Raw genomic sequence first — 23,811 nt, 5'->3', positions numbered from 1 at the left:
GTGCCAGCACCATTCACTCGATCAACATCTTCCCTGTTGATCTTCACCACAATCCTGCGAGAGGGTCCTAGCAATATACTGTAAACCATTCAACTAAAGAGTGATAGATCCAGGACTTGCATGTAGATCTGTTTGGTTCTAAAAAATGCATTTTTACACAAGATAGCATTTTCAAAAGTACTTCCTCAAAGAAAGTTTTTTGTCAGTAATTGATAACAAATACTTGCCTGTGAATACATGTATTTACCATATGTCTGTAAACATCCAATATACATACACACATGGGGAGAGTCACATTTGGAACTCTTATTTCCCTTTGGGCTAAATAATACACATTCATATTAGTGTATCCCATTGTAATATGATTGAATTTGCATTCCAAGGTTTAAATTTTATCTCCGTTCACACTAGATCACATGGTTGAGTCATGTGACAGATACCCATGTTCCAAAATTGATATATAACATCTAGATTATATTTTTCTGGGCACAATGCCCTGGTACACAAAAGATAAATGCCATGTGCTGACTTCTGATTCCTTTTCTATGACAACCTCAAGTAAATTAGTTTATGGTACTGTCCTGACACTTGGGAAATGACATTATATACAATGTAAGCACATTTTGTATAGTTGGGTGCTTTAGGAAGGACACCTAGGTCCTTGGTACCATGGAAATGTAAAATTGGAAAAAGCCTTGGAGTCAACAGAAAAATCCATCCAGCCTTCCTTTTTGATCAGACAACCATCTAACAACCATCCTGGGTCTAATTTATCACTTCCAGGTATGGGGTGAGGAGGAGCATTATATCAACTTTCTCTTTTCTTTCACTCAGAGCCCTTCAAGTAGCCAAGCAGCTATTAGGAACCTTTGCCCCATTCTAGATGTCTACTTTCTAGGAAAATGAGACCCAAGCATCTTCCCTGGTTCTTCATGGGACATCTGTTCTTGTTTATGTTTTTTTGACCCTCACCTTCCCTCTTGACCATGTGCAGCTCTCGTCTCTGGTATTTGCCATTTTAATCACTCTAAAAATGTGGCATCCTCTGCATTCGCCCCTTGAGATATGACCTGACAAATGACCCAGCAAAAGTTTCATGCGACCTCTTCTTCATCTGGCACTGTGTTATATTTCAGCACACTCATATTAAGGCTCCCATTTTTCACGTGAATTGCAGGCTCCCCTATTCTGAACTTCTGCTATCGATGTTTTCAACCTAAATACAAGACTTCACTTTCAAGTCTGTTATCTAAACACATGAACTGTTCCTGCCAGAGTTTTGGCATCTACAAATTTTCAAAAAGAGCTTTTCCAGAGAAAGAAAAAAGTAAAAGTCCTTCTGAAAAAGTGTTTCTACAAAGACGTTAACGTGTAATCGTCTCCTTCATTACGCATCTAAACTATGGACCTGTACCTCACAAATTTTGTATTTGCTGATTTCCACAGTGCCAGAGCTTCCTCCGAAGGACAGAAAGGTCAACAATAACACTGGCTGTTGTTTACTTCATCCCAATAATGAACAAACTCCCTAGTGATCATTAATAGTACAAAAACCAGAAGCTTTTACATCTGTAATTTGTCCAGTCCCACACTTTTGGCTAAAGATAAAAAGAATTTCATTATTTGTCATTTTATATGCATTCATTACGAAAAGGCCTCGGGTAAGCTGGGACGAAGTGAGAGAGTGGCATTGACATACATACACTACCAAATGTAAAATAGATAGCTAGTGGGAAGCAGCCGCATAGCACAGGGAGATCAGCTCTGTGCTTTGTGACCACCTAGAGGGGTGGGATAGGGAGGGTGGGAGGGAGGGAGAGGCAAGAGGGAGGGGATATGGGGATATATGTATATGTATAGCTGATTCACTTTGCTATAAAGCGGAAACTAACACACCATTGTAAAGCAATTATACTCCAATAAAGATGTTAAAAAAAGAAAAAGATACAATCAAAAAAATTTTGAAAATCAAAAAGGAAAAAAAAAAGAAAAGCCCTCTATGCTTAAGGCTCAGTGGTTCATCACAGAAGCATAATCTATCAAGATGTATTAACTAAATTCCGAATAAGAATGGCAAGCATTTCTTTGAAACATAGAACATGCAAGTGTCTGGAGCTTGTATAAACAACAATTTGTTATTTCATACAGAACTGTTCATTCCCATGCACATAAAAATCCAAATAATTTACTATCTGATTTACGCCTCAAGAAAGTAGCCATCAAATGTGGTTTAAAAAAAAAACCCCAAAACATTTGTTAAGTTAAATTTTTCAGTAACTCCCAAATGGCCTCAGAGGCATAGGAATTTCACATAAGAAAGAAAAATTGCGTAGGTTAAATTTTTCATACATAACCTAATAAAGATGCAGCTAGTTATTGTAAATCTTAGGTTATGTTTAGAAAAATCCCTTAAAGGAAGACACAAAACTGACATATATCCTTCAACATTTTCTCACATGAAAATGTGAAAAGTTACATTTGATAAAGATAGAAAACAAAGATAAATGTGTAAATTGTTTTAATAAGGGACCTGTTGCCAAGTCTCTGATGTTTAAAATAATTCATGATCCAAGACCTTCCATAACACGGATCGAAGAAAACATTTTTTTTCATGTGTTGTGCAGAAATATTCTGGCTGGGTCTTGAAGCTGCCATTCACTTTTTACGTGGACAGTGCTTTATTAGGACAAAAACTTCTCAGTTCTAATCACTCCTAAAGCTAAAATCACACTTAGGTATTTAAGAGATTAAAGGTTTTTCCTAAACATAAAGGTACCAATAGAAAGCTTAGAAAGAAGAAGAAAAGAAAAAAGAGACTCCAAATTCTGTGTTACATTAATGCATGCATTGATTCATCCCACATTTATGCTAAATGGCCACCTTCAAGGAGCTTACAATTCAATAGGCCTATGACATTTACTTCACTAATAACCTGATTTTCATATTTATTTAAAAATAATGATTTATCCATAGTAAATCAGTCCCAAGACTATTACACTTATCAAGGTCCATGCTTTCTATTTCCTTTTGGAAAAAAAAAAAAGCAAGCATCTTTATATGGTAATAGTTTTGTAACTTCTATATTTATGGTCTCATCAAAATAAAGTGCAGGTGTTTAGGGAAGCAAAGAATCTAGTCTGATCGTGGGAATGAGATTCTCTTTGGGCTGCTCCTTCTCTAGCTCTGAAATCAAGTTTTCCTGGTCTCATTGTCAGAAATTCTCCCTTATCTTATCACAACGCAGCAGGCACAGGGATGAGGATGATTGTACGACACCCCTGGCTATACCGTTGCTCGGAAAGCAACAGGTATCCTGGAATGATAAACAAACAAGCCCATCGTGGACTGCAGGTCACTTGTTCTCGACCTAGGGAGCAAATGCAGCCTAAGTCAAAAGGGCATTCTCGGTCTCAGCTGGGACGGAGGGCGCTGTCAAGCTCTGGGCGCCGGCGCTCACATCTCCCTCTCGGTGACCCACAACCCCCGCCTGGGAGGACCCAGTGACCAGGAGGACCGCCCCAGAGGCCGAGCGTTCAGGGGCTCGAAAGGGTCTGCAGGAAGCAATCCCGAAAGAGCCACCTGGGCACGTGCGTGACACTCACCTGTTCATACTCTCCAGGCCCGGGAGAGCCGCGGTCCCTTTGCAAGTTCGGAATCGTTCCTCCGGGACCGCGAACCCTCCCACGCTGCGCAGCCCAGTCTGCGGGGGGGCGTTTCCCAGCTGCTGGGCTGCGACCGCGGGTGGGAGCGGCGGCAGCTGCGGCAAGTGCTGGCGGAGCGGCCGGGATCTCCTCGCCGCCACTCGCTCCGACTAGCGGCCGAGGGACTGCGGCAGGACGCGAGCTCAGCCCGGAGAGGCCGCCAGGATGCTGCAGTGCGGCGCTCGGGCGCCCCCTACCGGGGCCAGCGCCCGGCTCTTCCCGCGAGGCCGCCCCCGGCTGGTGAGTGCGAGCATCCGAATATCCGCCTTCGCGCTGCACCGGAGACAGGGTTCCCTTTGCCCCTGCTCAGTTCCCGGTCTCTAGGTTCCCACAGAAGGACCTCTTTCCTTGGTCAAAACCTTGCGTGTGAAAGCATTACTAGGTGATGTTTTCTATTCCATACTTCAAACCATCCTCACAACGTCCCTTAGAGACGCGTTTAATTATCCCCATGATACCCGAGAGGAAACTTAGAATAACTTGTCCAAGGCTAGTAAATGGCTGGAATGAAATCCAGACCGGATTGGAAACTGAGATGCTGGAAGAGACAAAAATAGTGAATTCAACTGAAATTCATATCTGTATATTTGAGAAAGTTCCAAAAGCTTCACACTGTCCTTACAAGATCCGCATTATAACGTTTGAAGCCAACGTCCATCATCCTCAAAACCTAACAAAGATGATTAATATTCGTGCTGTGCCTTTCGCATCGCTCATCTCATTTGGTGTTTTATACCTTCCCTTGAGGTAAGCACTAGTATTTAAAATTATTAGCCTTTCAGAGACGAGGAGGTGAGTTTCAGAGAGGTGAAATCATTTCCCAAAGACTAAGAAACTTTTGATTAAAGGAGCAGGAAACACCTACGTTATTTTTTTCCTTTGAAACCTAGGTGTTCTTAGCAAGATACCAGGTGGCCTCCAGAAAACCACCGCATAGAGCGGACAGGGACCCAGGGCTAAGTGAACCGTCTTCAGCGTGTCCTTGATGGAAGAGTTGTAGCCAGGGAGGCAGTTTCCAGGGCCGGCTGACCTGGAAAGCCACTGCAGACGCGAGATGTGGGCCACGCTGACCGGAGCAGCAGAGGTAAGAATTGCCTCGTTGTGCAGGAGTAGTCCTGCAAATTCTTGGAGAAAGCTCAAACACTGTTTCCTCTGTGACTTTCCTGATCACTAATCTGTCTCCTGCCCCCCCAAACACACGACCTGCTTTAGATGACCCGATTCTATGTCTCAGCTACCTGTGATCTATCATCGCCTTTGCATTGTATTTGTTTTTATTTCTCAGTCTTCTCCATGAAAATGTGAACTTCCTGAATGTAGGAATATAGCATATGCATCTCTGTATTTCCAGGCTCTACAATCATGCCTGGCACATAGTGGGTGTTCAAAAAACAGTTGTTGAGTGAATGAAGAGAAAGAACAAGTTGGGACAGTGTATGTTGGATTTATTTGTACCTGCTGAATTTGGGACAGAATAGCTAGTAAGTAGATGAACATTTGAGTCTGAAGTTCAGGAAAGAGGTCTGAGAGAGAGAGATTGCAGTGTCTTGGCATGCAGGAAGATTTTAAAGCCTGCGATGTGGAAAGAATGGTCCAGGTAAATTATATGGAATTTTATAGAAATCCAATTACATGGAATTTTGTGGCACTGAGGTGTTCAGGTCTCACGTGTTACCCATGGAAGGAGTTAATAAAAAGATCTGTATCTGTCTATATCTGTACCTATATTTCCTTCTTACAGAGACTTAAGTTGAATTCCTACTTTGCCACTCTTACCTAATTGGAGTTTTTGAAGAGGGTCAAGCCAGGCTCCTTTTGTAATAGCTCTTTGGGAACTTGTCTACAGAACTTAGGCAAGTTGTCTCCATCCTCCTACTTAGCACATATAGGCCAGCATTGCTCTCTCAATTAAGGAAGCACTTGCAGGCACACCTGTAGCTCTTGACGCGCTATACCCAGAGAGGTGAAATAGCTACATTGGAGCCTGACACCCATTGTGTGATATCTTCAGTATGTAGCCTATATTCTATGGGAGTGTTTCCTTTGTCTCAAAAGTGGCAAAAAAAAAAAAAAAAAAAAAAGAGCCAGTCTCCCTTATGCTGACTGCTTCATGGATCAGAAAGAAGGACAGAGGATATTTTGCACTTAAGGATCCACAATAATTGCTTGCTGGGCAGGAATAGCCCTGGGGAGAGGTCTTGTCCTCCTCTGGTCGCTTAGCCTGACTTCAGGCCTGAGCTAACTTCTAACACAAAACTAGTAGATGAATCATCAGTGTAAGCCCAAAACACATTACAAACTGGAATTGTGTGTGTGTGTGTGTGTGTAGTTGCCAGTCATGTTCATTGTAAATAATTCAAGTAGTTGAAAGAATACAAAGAAGTAGAAAATCACCCCCAAAATCATACTATCCAGAAATAACCAGTGTTACCATAAGAGACCTTCAAGATGTTGTAGAACATAAATGAATCAATGGGTGGATATATTAAATGGCATGTAGATATGCTAAGTGCAATCACACTCTTTTAATAAATAAATAAATGGTATTTTTAATTTAAAAATACACTAAATTAAGCAGAAGATAAAGAAATGAAAGTGAACCTTAAAAGATGGCTGAATTTTAGATGTTAACTCACCTCACAAGATATTTTATCCTAAAGATTGAAATTATTAATTATACAATAATTAGATCTGAGTTAAAATTATTAATTACATAATAATCAGATCTGAATTCATTATGTTTAACCATATATTTGTTTATATTTAAATTTACATGGTTATTTATATATTTATATGGTTCATATTTAACCATATATTTGTTTTAGTCAATGTCAATTGATTCTTGCCATTTAAAAAGGAGGAAATTAGTCTCTTATTATTCCTCTCACTTCCCCTTCCCTTCTCTTATACTTTTACTTCTATATTATTTTTGTCAAGATTTACAATTTTGCATTTGTTCTGTAACACTAATAAAGTGCCGCTAAAACTAATAAAGTGCTTTAAAGTGTGATAAAATCTATATCACACTCGTTAATGTATATACACCCAATACGGGAGCACCTAAATATATAAAGCAAATACTAACAGATAAGATATAAAGGGGAAAATTCACAATAATACAATAATAGTAGGGGACTTTAGCACCTCAATTACAGCAATGGACAGGTCATCCAGACAGAAAATCAATAAGGCAATAGTGGTCTTAACTGATACAATAGACCAGTTGGACTTAATAGATATCTACAAGACATTACATCCAAAAAGAGCAGAATATCCATTCTTTTCAAATGCACATGTAATGTTCTCCAGGACACAGTAAGTCCCCTACATATGAACAAATTCTGTTCCAAGAGTGAGTTTTGTCAGTCCAATTTGTTTGTAAGTCCAACAAAGTTAGCCTAGGTACCCAACTAGTACAATCAGCTATGTAGTACTGTACTGTAATAGGTTTATAATACTTTTCACACAAATAATGCATAAAAAACTAAAAAACACAAAAAATAAAGAAAACATTTTTAATCTTACAGTACAGTACTTTGAAAAGTACAGTAGTACTGTACAACAGCTGGCATACAAGGGCTGGCATCGAGTGAACAGGCAAGAAGAGTTACTGACTGGAGGAGGGAGAGGAGGTGGGAGATGGTAGAGCTGAAGGATCATCAGCAATAGGAGATGGAGGGCAAGCTGTAATTTCACTCATGCCTGACTTTGACGGCACAGGTTCTGTGAAGTGTAAAACACTTCATTAATACAAAAGAAGGCAGGAAAGGAGGAATAAAGGAACAAGTAGATGGTACAAATTGACAACAAATGAGATCTACTTAAGGCACTCTATCTCAGTAATTACATTAAATGTAAATGTATTAAAAACTCCAATTAAAAGGTAGAATTTCTCAGATTGTTTTAAAATGATGTGACTGTGGTTTTTTTTTAAACAGACCTTAAATATAAAAACACAGGTAGACTGAGAAAAAAAAACATGGAAAAAGATATGCCATGCAAACACTAATCAAAGGGAAAGAGTGATTCTGCAACTGATCTTCATTCTGTACCATTACATGTATGAAAGTCAGCCAAAAGCCCATGTTCTTGATCATTATGCTCCGCTATTTTTACAGTACTGCTGAGTCCGTCTCTCTTAGTGAGATTTCCCTGCCTTGGCCAAGGTTGATTCCCTCCATTCTTTCCCACTCTCAGTTCTGCAGCTGGTATTATTCTAAGCATAACAACAAGAATATTAAGAATGAGCATGTTTGGAGAAAAGTAAGTTATGGCTAATATTTTGTATCTCTTTTGCAGAGGATTTTCACCCTGAATCCTTTTCCCTGCCATGGTAGGAAGGGTTGTTGTAATTACATAAATAAAATGAGACCTTTATTAGGAAAGGGGAAAGCCAGTGAATGACCATATGAGGCTATAAAAGCAAGTTTCTTATTGAGCAGATTTTTGAACCATAATCGCTGAACTAAATGTAACTTTCAGGAGCCCATCTCTGTTTAAACTATTTTTTCCAGCTCACTGGAGATTAAATTGTTCTAGTAGAATTGGAATTCTTATTGAAATCTTATTACTTTTTGGTATATTGATTTTGGACTGGGCAGTAGTGTATGTGTGTGTGTGTGTGTCTATGTGTGTGAGAGAGACAGAGGGAGAAAGGGAGAGAGAGAGAGAAACTATCTGTTCATAGAGAATGCAACTTAGTAACCTCTATAGTTAATAAGCTGGGCTTGAAGAAATTAATAAATTCAAATGGAATAGTAAAGATTTTATTAGAAGTTAATATTGCTCAGATGACATCAGATGAGCTATACCTAATAAACTGTCAGGAAATTAGAAACACATTTTCAAATTTCTGACAATTTGTGGGACCTGCATAACATATTCGTAATAAGAATCAGCCTACCACACAGTCTACATGCAAAGCTAAATTTATTTACATAGGAAAGTCCACGTGGTTTTCCACTTTCTAACTTTGCCCTAATGATATATGAAAACTATTCGAACTGCAACATTTTTTTAAACCTCACAAATCAGGATGAAGTAATCAGACATATGACCTGTGGTTAAAAAAAGGTTAAGAAACCATACGCACTCAGGGTCATTTTCCTAGCTGTTCTGTCCTAAATTGGGTTGAAAGAAGAAACTATTCTTAAATGAAATGGTAATTTTATGAATCCAATTGATAGTATGACCATGGACTGGAATGAGAAAATACTGAGGTAGGAAAAAGTGGGTGAGTAGGAGGTGAAAGTTTAAGAATATTTTACCAGCTACTAGAAATTCTAAAGTTTAATAACAGCCACCAACTGATTCACATAAGCAGCTAACTCAGGGAAAATTGTAGATGCTGAAAAATAACACACCATTTATTCACAGCTTTTAGCACAGTGCCTGGCACCGAGATGGAACTCAATTCATTTTCATTATTGTTGAACAAAATAAATAGAATATAATCAAGTATATGTATAACCTGTGGATAATTAAGCATAAAATAAATACATATCAATTTCTGATTTAATATTTCATCTGGTGAACTGTCCCTAGCTAAGTGTCTCCAAAATTTTTAATAAAATACATAAAAAAGATATTAATAAAGATCAAAGCTCACACCAACACTAATACCTAAAGCCAAAACTTACATAAAACCACCAACTTTAACAGTTTAGATCATATCCTTTCATCTTTTTCTTTGTATTCACACATGAACACACATACCCCAAAACATACTTATTTTTAAAAGTCACATATTGAATCATAATCTACAAATTGTTCTTTTCATCATTCAACATAAAGATCTTTTCATGTCACTACCTATGGATGCGCCTCATTGATTCCAACTGTGTCGTTGTATTAAGGAACTATGTACCGAACATAATTTATTTAATATATTTAACCATCTAAAAATACATTTTAAAACCATCTAAAGGATGCATTTTAAAGTAAGAAATACTATCCATCATCTTTTAAAAATGTAGTATTCCCACATGTACTGACATAAAAACATTTCCAACACAAAAACAGGATAGAGTATATAAAATTTGATATAATTTATGTATAAAACCCTATATAATTTCTATGTGGTTACACAAACATACACACATGGCTTCATAGTAAATATATGAAGGCTGTAAAGCAGACAAATGAAAACAGTTACCTCTGGAGAGGTATCTAGGGTTGGTGTTCATAGATAAAGGGGACATTAAGTTTATTTATAATGTTTTAGTTGGTTTTATTGAATTCATCTTATAATGAAGATATATGTATTATAATTGTTAGAACCCAAAAATTATATTGTTCTTTAAAAAAAATAATGAAAATACAAAGTTAATATTGATACATGCGTTCTTGAGATGGTTGAAAAAGCCTGTGCAAGGAAAATGGGCCCAGCAACAAAACCATCAGTACAAAAAAGGATACATGGTCGGCATCTACAGAGTTATATCTGTAGAGTTATATCTCTTACATAAACGCTGCCAAGATGCCTCATACGTTCTTCTCCTGTGGTGGTGAATGATATTTCAGCCAGCTTGCTTAGGAAGAGTGATGACAGGAAGGCATGAAAGTGAGTTGAAAGATGCTGTCACTCATGTCTGAGGCTGGGAACAGGACCTGTGCTGCTGGCAGTCCCAGGCATATTAGTGCTACCAGAGGGCTGATGGCACAAGGGGCTCACTTTTATAAAAGCCTGACTCCAGTACAGCCCCCTTTAGGTGACCTTATTGAAAGTACCCTTTTCTGTATTTCACACACAGTTTGCCTTTAGTCCTTCCTTTCCTTTAGCCAGAAGGTAATATCAGGAGATAGCATTGCTGGAGCAAGCACCAAAATTTACAATTTACTTCTTAATATAACATGGAGCTCAGAATTTCAGAGGCGGGCAAAACATACAAACCAAGAAAAAGCTATTTCTAGGTGTTTACCAAAAACATTGGAAGAAAACAATTTCTTTAACATTTTAGTAGCTTAAAGATCTGCAATTAAAGTAAACTTTTAACTAATACAAGAGCTGAGAATTCTTTAATTCTGACACAAAGAAGTGATTGTCACATCTGAGAGTGGAACAAGAGTAACCTAAAACTGGCAGAAGACCATCAATAGAATCTGGATTATGTAATAAAATAAATCTGGAATCAAGGAGGAGAGAGCTTGTTCTCCTACTCCTAGTCTTTTACTAGTTCCCTAAAAGGAATGAATTGGGAAGTAACATCAACTATCGGGCAATATAAGCAGATTGATGTAATTATTCCTAATTTCATAACATAAGACAGTCATTCTTTGATTATACATTTTTGTTCTCATTGTAAAGACTCAAGTTAAAGAAATGCCTCAGATAGACCCAAGTTAAGATTCTGCAAATCAGGTAAGCAGATCTTTTATCAAAACTAGGTTGAAAAAAATCTTAAGCATCTAAAAATATTCATGGTGCTGTACATCGTATAGTCTGATGAATGCACAGCAAAAGAGGGCAGATTTGATATTTAGAGGTTTTCAAGTGTGCTGATTCTGGCTGGTGGAAGAGAAGAGGGATGAATACCTGAGAGGAAGCTCTTACGTTAGAGCATGAATCTATTCTTACAGCATTTTACCAAACGCTATGAAAATGTTTACCTCCTATTAACTGATCTGTCGCCCCAGCCAGAGAGCCTTCTCAAGGACTGGAGTTACATAGACCAGGCAGGACAAGCCAAGGTGAAATAGGAGGATGTGAAAGTCTAGGGAGTTGTTCAATGAAAGAGGGGCAGACAGGCAGGTTTTTTTCAAAGTCAAAATATAGAAGCAAGAATCCGGGACTGGGAGATAAGCAGAGGCAAAGGCTGGTTGGCACTAAATAAATATATATGTGTCTTTGTCAATTGTTTATTTAGGAATTCCATCCTCTTTTCCACTTCCCCCCAGATGTCCAGGTGCCCGTGCTGGCCAAGTCCAGCATGCTTTCAGCTACGATGACTCTCAAGTCTGTGTCCTCCAGTAAGATACCCACACCATTCATGTCCCTAGTTTAACTCCCAGAAAGTGAATATATTTCTCTTATTCCCAAGCTTTCCGTGGGACAGCTCAGGGCTACTTGAACACATAGAAGCCTTGTTATAGTCACGCCATGGCAGAAAGGCTGGGATACCAAACTTAGGATGGTTCCCCTCTGTGGCATATTTCACTAGGCATACCTTTATAGTGGGGAGACACTATCAGCATAGAGTTGACTTATTTAAGAAAATACCCACACATATTAAATAATCATTAAACGTATAGACAGGATGAGACTCGTGTACCCTGCAGACACAGTGTTTAGAGCGCACATCCTTCTCGCCTGTGTCGGAGTCAGGGATTCTGGTCCTCCTCATCTCTGTCCAGAACCTCAGCCTGGCTTGCTACCTCTAGCTGTCACTTAACTATGTTCCTAGATCTTCACCTTTCAAGAAACACGTTTAAAATTTGACCTCCATCATTTACCATTACCTGGAAACATTCCATAAGGAATGACATTTAGTCTTAGGAGACTAGGGTGTTCCTCTTCCAAAAAGCTTTCACGGTTGTGATGAGGGAGGTTTTCCACTGTCCCTTCCCTGCTATGGTGAGGGAAGCTTTGCGGGGATGTAAAATTCTCTAGCAACCTTGGTGGGAAATGAAGAATTTGAGACTTGGGTCCTTCCTGGAAGACATTGCCCATTACTGATCTAAACCTTCACTTTATAGTGAAGTGACTTTTGTTTTAGAGCTATTTATTAAGTATCCCCAGGCCTGCCCTATATGGAGAAAATCCATCGCTTGCTGCTTTTAATATGTTGTGACAATATACTTATGTTAGTTTTGGTTCAGGGAATAGTTTATCTGTGGGGTTAATAGCAAGGATTTGTTAATGGCAAGGACAGAACATGGAACTATTTAATTCTGCGTTTTCATCTCTGAATTAGATAAACTCCATAAGGTTTTAGACAGTTGTGTGTGTCTACATTTTGATATAAAACAGCAGGCTCAAAATCTGAAATACAGATAACAATCAGGCTAAAGTACTTGCCACTTTCTTTTAACCATGGATGCTATCTTGCTCCATGGGCAAAAAAAAAAAATTAGTGTAGATGAGCTGATACATGGTAAATTATAAGCACTTGAATGAACATACACAACTTAATTGGGAGGCAGGTATGCATTATTCTCATTTCAAAAGTAATAAGAGGAAATAAGTGATTTGCCTCTTGTGCCCAGCAAGTTACAAGATGAGCTCCTATAAAGTTGTCACCAAGACACATTATTTTTATTATAATGCAATAGACTTCCAAATGATTGTCCTCAGACTGTAACAACTAGATTATCAACCTCATATTGCCAATGTGAGTAAAAACAATAATCTCCAATATACAGACAGCACTTTTATGATGTTCTAATTTCTTTCACTCTACCATTAGCTTCATTTTAGAGATAAAGAAAGGGAAACCCAGCATATCTTGTCCACATTTACAAAGTTGGTAATTATTGGATGCTACTTGGTTATATTTTCTTAAATATGGAATATGGATTTTATTTTGTAAAATATATATTTGAACCATTAGTCTTTTACTTCTAGGTTATCTGTATCATTTATTTATTTAATGAACATTATTTAGGCTCTAACATAACCAAGCACATAACTGTGCTAGATTGTGAGGATACTCCAGGGAATAATTCAGACACAGTTCATTGCCTATAGAATTTACAGCATGTTGGGGGGAAGAGAATATTAAACAAGTTTTAATTCTTATGAAACACTTTCAAGGCATTTTTGTCACAATTGCACCCTAGTTAGTCACACATATAGTGTGTATATTTGCACTTGCATTTTGTGTTCTACGACCTACTAGTAGATGAGATACGTTGAATATTAGTTTGGTGGTAACTTCTCTGAATGAACCAACTCATCAACTACACATAAAGAGGGCTGGTGGTGTTCAGGAGACAAGGATTGAAATCAGTGAAATGGGAAAGCTCTGAGCCTGAATTCCAGTGCAGAAGCCTGGAAGGATGAACATGAACAAGAATACAAAGGCAGGAAAGGGAGTTGGGGTATGTTGTTAGGAGCAACTTCAGCATTTGCAGAGGCAGAATCCAGGAGCCACATTCAGTAGAAGAGAGCAAGGGATGGTTAAGACAGGGTCAGAAGCAAAACCCATAGTCAATCTCAAAAGGACAGTTGTGACACAGAAGGTAAGCTGGCTGGTGGATGCTGCCTTTAATTCAGTAACTCAAAACTTCCCTTGAGAGACTTCTCTGGGGCTATTCTAGTCCGAGAGAGGAGAGTATTTCCTGAGTCCATCTCCTGAATACAACTAGGAATCACTAAGAAAGCCTTTTCTAATTCCAATGAATTAGGAGGGGAAGAGGTGAATCTTGTTTTTCGCAGCAGAAAAAAATCCCCTTCTAGGTAAAGACTAACTTTCGTTGGATAAACATTTTAATAATATGATTGGAGAAGAACTAAGATTCTCAAAAGGTAAGTGGAGCACCAGAGGATAGTTGATAAATTGCCTTTTAAGGATGGTGGGGAGAGTGGGCAGAACGGGTAAAGGGGGTCAAAACCTACAAACTTCCAGTTAAAAAATTAATAAGTCCTGGGAATGTAATACATAGCATAGTGACTATAGTTAAATAATACTGTATTGCATACTTGAAAATTGCTAAGGGAATAGATCATAAATGTTCTCATTGCAAGAAAAAAATGTGTAACTATGTGAGGTGGTGGATATGAATTAGACTTATTATGGTGATCATTTCATAATATATAAAACTATTGAATCATTATGTTGTATACCTGAAATGAATATGATGTTATATGTCAATTATTTCTTAATGAAAAACAAGGAAGGTGAGTCAGCTGCCCTGAGTAGTTCTTTAAGTGAGATCATTTAAATTTTGGGTGGAATCTGAATTCGTTGGGACAATAGAAAATAATTTAGAGATTTATGGGGAAAACATCAAGAAAGACACCTATTGGCTGGTAGCTAAAGACTCACTCTTGGAGAAAAAATCTAATGGAGATTATTATTAAGTTGTTTCCTATGAGCTGTGGAAGTAAATTTGCTCTTTTAGTTCCCCAATTAAAATCTTCATTGCTCCCTAATGCTTCTGCGAAGTCCATTTGACTTTGGAGCACATGACTGAGTATTGAGTCCTTATTAAACTTGGTACAGGAAAAAAAATATGTTATTCATATGGAGAGCTATATATAAATTACAGTATTAATAAGATGTCACTTAGCACTACTATGCCCTAATGCTTTACTTCCATTATCTTATTGAATTTAATCTTTACCCCAATTATATGATTTAGTGTACAGTTCTGGTTTTAATTGCCTTGGCCTTGAATTGACACATACTACTATTTCTCATCTTTCATTGGCAAAACTTAGTTATGTGGTTACACTAGATATAAAGGGAGCCCAGAACTGCAGTCTCCACCTTGACAGCCTCTTCTCTACTTTGAAACAGAGAGCATGCATTCGCTAGACAGCCAGCCAACCTGGCCACATCAGCCAGGTAAATAGGATCCCTCTCATGTAGATGAGACAACTGAGTGCCTTCCTCAATGTCACACAGATAAAAGTGGAAGATCCTCCTCCATGCCAGGTATTTCTTAGATGCTGAATGTTCACGTTTTAATTTAAATTTAAGGCAAGGATTCTTTAAGTGAAATGAGTTAGATGGAATAAAGTTAAGTTGGCAGCCCCAAATACCAGCATTAAAAGACAGCAGAACCCGTTCAAAGGAATGAAGGAACAGCCTCTTTATGTACTGATGAGGAATGAACTACAAGATACGTTGATAAATGGGAAAGAAGGAGCAAACCAGTACGATACAATTTGTATATTTTTAAATTGTCTTTATGCACATGCACGTGTCCTCATGCATACCTAGACTATCTCTAGAGGGAAGGTAAATGTACAAGGCGCTGGTACAGTGGTTTCTTCTGAGGAAAGGAACTGAAGGCTTGGAGAGGTACTTACCTTCCATTATATACCATTTATACTTTTTGAATATTTTATTACGTGTATGTAATTACCTATGAAAAATTTTAAATTTAAGTTAAACTACAAAAAGTATCAGAAGAGAACACAACCCTTTGAGAATTGCTGCCCTATCTCCAGGATGGAGAGAACTCTTTAGTACTAACCTTCCACCCACACTCTTTTGGCTGGTGTGGGAACCTACAAGTATATACCACTCCTGACTCCCTTTGACTTGAAACTGTAGTGATTCCTGGCAACCTTTGGGGCATTGCCCCTGGTCCCATGGCCAATAAACAGCTCTGACGTGGTTCCACTTCCCCATTTCCTGGCAATTGAACCATCCAAGTTGACTGAGCACCAACCGAACCCGCATCACATTTACCACTTGTGTCTTGATCAACTCCCCTGAGACTGAATGTCTAGCTAGACTTTCTGGATGACTGGCCCAGTGCAGCACACATGTAGAAGATCTGCAGAAATGAACCAAGATGTACAATTGGCAAGTGAGTGATTTGTGGACAAAGGGTAATAAGATTTCAAAAGTGAATTCCTACGATTAAGGATTTTAAAGGCAACAAAAATCACTTTTTTCTGTTCATGTTTATTGGAGCAAATCGTTAGTGGTTTTTATGCCAACTATCTAGTTAAGTCAAGCTTTACCTCAGCCAAAGCTGATTTTCACAAACATGAAAGCGGGTACAAACAACTTAAAAATAGCCTTGAATGGAAATAATTACTACTTTATATGATCAAGAAAGTATATCTTTTTGCCAGAAAGTCCCTTTTCTACTTGGCAAAGACCTAATTACCACGGCTCACTAAAAGAGAATTGATGCATTTGTTGAAATTTCTAGATTCCAAAGTTTAAAGTTGTTTACTAGAGTTTAGAAAATGCTAAAAATTATCTTTCAGTCCAAAATGACTTCACAGACAATAATATTGTACCAGTGATGGATAAAATATTGTTCAAGCCCTTTTGTCTTACTTTTGAGCCTTTTTTTTTTAAGGGAGAGAATGCAACTAAACAAATGTGGAGATTAATCCTTAATCCTAACATTTAAATCTTCATTTAAAATTATATATACAATAACTGTCTCCACTAGAAGTTAAATACTTTGAACCACAAAGTCAAAACAAAATTTATAATTAAAAGCTTTTCAGACCCTAGGCTCTATTAGGATAAGTTATACCACATTCTTTAACTAGAACATGATGCCCTGCTTAGAAGGCAGATGGAGAAATATTAATTTGACTTTTCATACAATCTCAAATTTTTCATGCTGTTTGGGGTATGGTACCCATTGCATACGTTCTTTAATTCATTTGTATATTCATTCATGCCAGACAAACATTTTTAAGATTATTCATTTTAATTGCATTTGGACAGTAAAAACAGTCAGTATACAATATGCTTATTCTACTTCAGCCTAAAAATGGATGTCTCCGCTCAAATGTCAACTTTGTGAACCAAATAAGAGAACCAGCAATTACGTTTAGTAGTTAGATATGCGAGAATGAAAATGAATACTGGCTGCTTTCCTAATAGTTTTTTGTTCAGCTGGTTGGTTTTTGTTTTTTTATTTTCAATTTTGCTTTTTTATTTAAATTCTCCTCCTAGTCCCACAGAACTTTAAAACTGAAATGTGCCCCCTGGTGCTTTCCATTTGTTAGATTTTATTACTGATCAAATGAACTAAAGACAATTGACTTCTATTTAAAGGGTTGTTTCATGAAGTTTTTGGTTCACCAGCACTTTTAATCTTATTATCAATTACAGTATGTCCCAACATGAACTAATGGACTAATGGATTATGTCTGTCAAAGAACAGGAACAAAAGGAAGCTTCATCTCTGGTGGAGAAGGATATATTGTGGTAAGGCTTTGCCTTTTTTCTTCAAAACGCTGTGCTACCAAACATTTATCTTTCCCTTCATCTCTGTGCCCTCCCCACAAACTCCTTTGCAAGTTCCTCCCTACCTTACTTCTGGATACTGAAGCTCCTTGGAGCCCTTAAATGGGTCTCTCTATTTTCTCTCTCTCTTCCTAAATTTTCTCAGGCAGTCCTATAGTGTAAATGCTATCTCCATCTCTGTGCAGTTGATGCCTACATTTATATAACACTATAATAACTATGACATTTTCCTTGTTTGGAGCAAAGGCTGAGAGCAATGAAATACTGTGCAAGGATCTTAGAGAAGAGGCTAAACCAGGTGGGAAGGTCACGCTGAGGGATTGTGAAACCAGCACCACCAGCATTAAACTGTCAGCTGCCTTCAGAATCTATAAAGGAAAGCAGGGAATCCACTGGAGGATGCAGCAGCCAATAGTACAGTTTTCTTTGGAGTAAATTGTCAGTGTGTTGTATATTTCTCCCTTGTTCTCCACCAGCCATGAGGGTGGGAGGTATTCCCTTCTCACTTAAAGTCTGTAAGTCAGCATCTGTAGAACCATTTAGAGTTTAGCACACAGGTTTTGAAACACATGACTGGTATTGGATTCCCTTGAAGAACAAGAGCTCCATAAATGGAGGAAAGAAGGTGGGAGTCGGGTGAGTTGCAAGTTGACAGACTTAGACAAAAGATGTATGTTTTCCAGGTGTCAAAGGTGAACTTCATGAGCTGTCTTGAAACAGGTGACTTCCTGTTTCTCAAGAGGACTTCCTGCCAGGAGTGAGGTGACTTCTGCATGCATTGGCTTGGAGTGTACCAGCTGTTCACTTTCACCCCACCCAGAAGGCACCGATGCCACATTTCAATTATACCAGTTATTTCTCCTCTATCCCACCAACCCCTTGAAATCCTGCAGAGACCCAGAACCATCCTATGCTACTGGAAGAGTTAAGGGCACGCCCCACTGTGGGACTCAGAGTCCAAACGGAGGACAGCTGGTGGAGCACAGAAATTTCAAATAGAAAGTATCTGGAACTTAGTTTGAAAACGATAATGGATTTGTATTTTGCCTGATACTGGTCTGAGAAACCCTGAGACTTCCCCATTCTGGTGGAAGGAAAGAACCATTCAACAGAAAGGAGTTAAAAAGACAAGTTGAGAAAGTATAAAGCTGCTGTCTACTTTCAATCTGCTGGGTGCAGGTACTTTCAAGGAATGGTTGCAGGTTTATGTTACGTCCACAGGTGAAGATCTCTGAGCTCTAGAATTAAATACCTAGCTGAACATTTGACATCTACATTTGGTTGCTTTGTAAGCATCTTTAGCTTAGCAGATCCAAAAGTTGATTGCAGCTCCCTCTCAAAGCTGATCTGATTCTTCCTCCAGGCTTTTCCACCTCCTTACGAGGCTTCATCATCGACCCAGTTTCCTAAGCCAGAAAACCAAGGAGAAATCCCTCTCTCCTCCCACCATGCCCTTCTTCTATTTTAGCAAGTCCTGTTGATTCTGACTGCAATATACATAACAAATCCATCCTCATCTACCTATAACTATTGTTATAACTCTTGTACGGGGCACAATCATCTTTCACCCAGACCACACTAAAATGGTCCCCTAAGGGTCTCTCTACATCTAGGGTTGCTTTTCTCAATCTTTCAACATAGCAGCCACTGTGATTAATTATGTAACCATTTTATTAAGGTGCCTCAACTCCCAGTATTTGCTGAGATACTGTTTCCCACTAAGTAGTATCTTCCTGGGCAATATCTCAGCTTGATTCTCTAAGTTTTCAGTCACTTTGGATCAGTTGGTTTCATTCAGCTTCTCAGACTCAGCCCTGTTTATCTGAAGACTTTAACCTCATCTGTAATTCGGCTGTTCTGCCCACCCCACCAGCCAGCAGGGCCCTGGCAGTTCACGTGGCTCTGAGCAGAGAGACTTTGCTCTTCTTGACTCCCTCCCTGGACCTGGGGTCGGGAGAAGAGACTAGGGTGGTACAGTGCTCTCCTTTGTGACCAGCTTTGCAAGGCCTCCCCTGCCTCCTTGTTTGCCTGGTAACTGCCTTTCCATCTCATTGTCTGTGACCTGCAGGGGATCTCCTGGGCATCATTAGTCCTTTGTAACATCCAGCCACGTCTTCCATTGCCCTGCCACAGCAGCCCCCAGTGTACCCTCTTGTTCCACACGAACAAGCCTACATCCTTTCTCTAAAACCTCTCCCACTCCTGCAGGGAGATATGAGATGTAAGTTCCTCACATCTCAGAAGCTGGGAACCCATGGCGGGGGTGGGTGGAGGCTCTCAACTTCCATTTCCCTCTGATTCTTTATACCCTTAATTAGTAGCACAGAGCTGGGCAAACACTGGTGAAGAGCCCATAGAACCAAGTCCTAACCGTCAGGCTCCCCTCATACCTACTCCTCCTCCCCCAGCAAACTCTGAGGCTGATTTAGGAAGGAAGAGAAAAAGAAAATGGAGGTTACGTAATAACCACATTGCCAGGTTCTAAGAATCTCTGAAATCAGTTCTAACTCTGTTCTTCCTATGATCCACGTAAACGAATACATTTCCAACTGGAGCCTGTTTAGTTGGGTTTCTATCACCTACAAACCAGAAAATAGTGACTCCTACTATTACACATAAACCAGAGGGATTTATCTAAATGCAAACATAGCCAAGGACCAAGCTCAACAGCAAACTTACCAGGAGTGCTTCCTATTCTAACATGTGGCTTTCTGGATGCTGTGGGTGATTGTTTGTTTGCTTTGTTCACGTTTGTTTTCATTTATGTTTGAATAGTACAGTGCTACTAAAGCATGGTCCATGACAGAATAAGTACAGAATTGAGAATTGAGAGCAATTTGCCATTGACATAACATTCAAACATGTGATCAGTGAACTCATCTCACTGAAAAAAAAATAGACCAGTTTGGGTGTTTTCTTTATATTTCATTTTCCTAGTGATTCATTCTTTTTTGCAACAGTAGCAGTCTATGGGAAAAAAAGAAAGAAAGAAAAAGAGAGAGAGAGAAAGAAAGAAGGAAGAAAGAAAGAAAGGAAAGAAAGGAGGAGAGGGAGGAGTGAAGGCAGGAAGGAAGGAACGAAAGAAGAGAAAAGAAAGCTAGCTCTTTACCACAAATGGTTTGAGTTACTGCACTAGTATGTATTATATATTCTCTGTAAACTGACTGAAATTCCTTATATAAAGTGGGAGAGGACAAAATAAGTACACAAACACGCAACTTCACAACTTTGATTCTCTTAGCTGATGATTTACTCTTCCTCCCACTGATGTTCTCTTTCCCACCCCATCCAGCTATATGCACCTACTCTTTTCCCCACCTACTTGGCCAATTTCCTCATCACCTTACTGCCAACCACCACAGCTTTCTTCAATTGAGTTGCTTGAAATGCTATTTAAACTAAAATGAACATATATCATGGTTCCTAAATAAAAATGTTCTTGTGTCCCTCAACAGATCATGATCTTCAATAAATTTTTATGCTCTAGTGACTTGTGCCTAAATTCTTTTATAGTTTATCATAAAACTGCATTCGTACCTTTTCAAGTCCAGCATTTCACAGGTTATATAAGACTTCTTTCTTTAAGCTCCAGGAAGATTAGTGAGCTAGTTTGCATTAGGAAAAGCAAATACTAAGAGAAACAAGGAATAAAATGTTTACATAATTGTGGTGTTACCCATTTTTCTGAGTGCAATCACTTGGAAACTCTCCTTCTAATTAAAAAGAAAGATAGACAAATTAAAATTGGTTGGGTCTATCTCAATTTGATTGTAGTGGTTCATTCAATACATACCAATAAGAAAATACTTTGTTAAGGATCAACTGAAGGATTGCCTTTCCCTCAATCACATTTGGCTTCTTATCAATGTTAGTATGGGATTAGTTTTCTTTTCCACATGGAGAAAATATGCCAATGTATTTGTCTACAAGATAATAAACCAAAATCCAGAAACATTTTTGTCCTTATATTTGGGTTTCCCATCCACTTGGTTAAAGATTTAGTTAAAACGAAAGCATAGAAAATAGAGAATGACCAAGGGGTCGGGGGGATAAACTGGGAGATTAGGATTGACACATATGCACTACTATATAGGAAATAGATAACAAATAAGGACATACTGTATAGCCCAGGGAACTCTACTCAATGCTCTGTAATGGCCTAAATGGGAAAAGAATCTAAAAAAGAGTGGATATGTGTATATGTATAACTGATTCACTTTGCTGTACACCTGAAACAAACACAACACTGTAAATCAACTATACTCCAATAAAAATTTTAAAAAGAAAAAAAAGAAAACAAAGAATGTATTTGGAGTTTTATGAGTTAAGAAATTTTAAAAAATTTTAATAGTCAGTTTAGTGTATAGAAATATATTACCGTAAACTATGAATGCTTAATACAGTTCAAAGATTCTAGAAATCAGGGAAGATAAAGGCAGGACAGCAATGCAACATAGAGGAGACTTGCAAAGAGACTGTGTGTGCGCATGCATGTGTGTGTGTGCACGCGTGTGCATATGTGTGTCTGCACATGCATGTGTGTGTGGGCGTGCATGTGTGTGTGTCTGAGCATGTGTGTGTGAGCGTGCATGTGTGTGCGTGCATGTGTGTCTGTGAATGTGCGTATGTGCGTGCACATGTGTGTGTGGGCGTTCATGTGTGTGTGCGAGCCTGTGTGTGTGCGTGCACATGTGTGTGTGGGCGTTCATGTGTGTGTGCGAGCCTGTGTGTGTGCGTGTGTGCATGAATGTGTGTCTGCGCATGCATGTGTGTGAGAGCATGCATGTGTGTGTGCACACACGTGCATGTGTGTGTGAGCGTGCATGTGTGTGTGCGTGCGTGCATGTGTGTGTGTGAAAGCGAAGGAGGAAGAGAGGTTCAAGGAAGGAGAGGAAGGCTGTGGAGAGAGACAGCTCACAGCAATTTTTTTCGAAAGTTTTAAAGAGGTTCAAACATTCTTTATCTCCTCATCCTCCAATTTTACAACGTTTTCCATTTTCTCCACTCCCCCCTTGCTCATTACCACTTATCACCTGAAAACGCATCGCCGAAGGGAGAAATGCAAGCTGGCTTTCTGATCTCACTGCTGTAGCAGCATTCTGGGACTTCACCAGCAAGGAACTGAACACAGAGACTCTCGGCACCCTTCCCATCCCTTCCCCTCCGCTCACTTCCCATCTCCCTGGCATCCTTCCTTTGCTTCTTCTCCCCACACCCCACAACCTTAAAAAACAAAGACACTTAAAAGCGAGCTATGGTGAAGGTTGTTGTGAACAGATTAACAAAAATACAGACTTTGAGTCAAATATTATTGCCTTAGAGACCCACGCACTGACCTACGGGATATCCTTTTCATCTCATACTCTCACCAGGCATTTCTGGAACAGCTAATGTACTGGACTGACAACGTCCTTCCTTTCTCTACTTTGCAGTTGTGGCAGTTTACCTTCTCCCTCCCCCAAGCTGGGAGTTTATCCTTGAACTGGTGGATGGTAGAAACTGTTACAAGGCCAATCGATCTTGTGCTTTATAAAAGCCTAGGCTCATTAAAGACATTATTTTATGCTTCCAGAATGTGGAAGGGAGAAGAAGTATCTTTGCAGGGAGAGAGTGAGGGTGAGAGTGGGAAGAAAGACTCCGGCATCTCCCCAGGGTGGGAAGAGGATGCTTTCGGGCCATGCCCTGGGGCTCTAGGCACTTGAGTTTCAGCACCAGCAAAGACCCTGTGCCTCAGTCTATGAAGGAATACCACGGCTGGACTTCAAAGGACCATGAGGACTTGTGAACAAGGGGCATCTGAGCAGGGACCAGTGTGGATCCCATATGGAAAGTACCTTCTCAAATATTTGCTTTGCATAAAACCCCAGGACCTTTGCACAACCCTGGAGGGTTACTCAGAGTTTAGCAAGAGAGATTGGTGGCATAGGAGTTTAGAGTTGAATTTAAATTAATTTCAGCAATAGAAGAAACATGGCATTTCTTGCACTGAAATGTGTGCCCACTCTATAAGTATCATGACTACAAAGAGATACAAATAACAAAAAATACTTAATCATATGATATATATTTATATATATAAATTAATATATAAATATATATCATATGATTATATAATCATCATAAACATTACCTCTCAGGATTGCATGTGGGAATTAGAAACCTTTCCAAGCAAACCTCTGTTTCCCCTTTAAGTGTTGTGAACATCAAAGTCAGGAATTCTT

At 39.0% G+C, this 23,811-nt stretch overlaps 1 protein-coding gene and 1 long non-coding RNA gene across 5 annotated transcripts in view; one reads left to right on the top strand and one right to left on the bottom strand.

Annotated features, from left to right (window-relative positions):
- The window catches only part of RERG (RAS like estrogen regulated growth inhibitor), a 105,933-nt gene extending 102,125 nt beyond the window's left edge, over nucleotides 1-3,808 (bottom strand). Inside the window, exon 1 of one of the 4 annotated variants that reach the window (XM_082421962.1) lies at nucleotides 3,603-3,808. The gene's annotated coding sequence lies outside the window, so the exon portion shown is untranslated. The remainder of the gene's footprint in view (nucleotides 1-3,602) is intronic. The other 3 variants (XM_082421960.1, XM_082421963.1, XM_082421961.1) reach the window with 3 other exon arrangements.
- An 8,624-nt stretch (nucleotides 3,809-12,432) lies between these two features.
- On the top strand, nucleotides 12,433-21,887 carry LOC309641256. The gene is made up of 2 exons (XR_014252585.1): nucleotides 12,433-17,551; nucleotides 18,274-21,887. It is a non-coding gene; the product is annotated as an uncharacterized lncRNA (long non-coding RNA).
- The last annotated feature ends 1,924 nt before the right edge of the window (nucleotides 21,888-23,811 follow it).

This window comes from Balaenoptera physalus, assembly GCF_965194825.1.
Source record: "Balaenoptera physalus genome assembly, chromosome: 13".
Lineage (NCBI taxonomy): Eukaryota > Metazoa > Chordata > Mammalia > Artiodactyla > Balaenopteridae > Balaenoptera > Balaenoptera physalus.
Note: the sequence above shows the minus strand (reverse complement) of the source record. Positions and strands in the feature narration are given on the sequence as shown.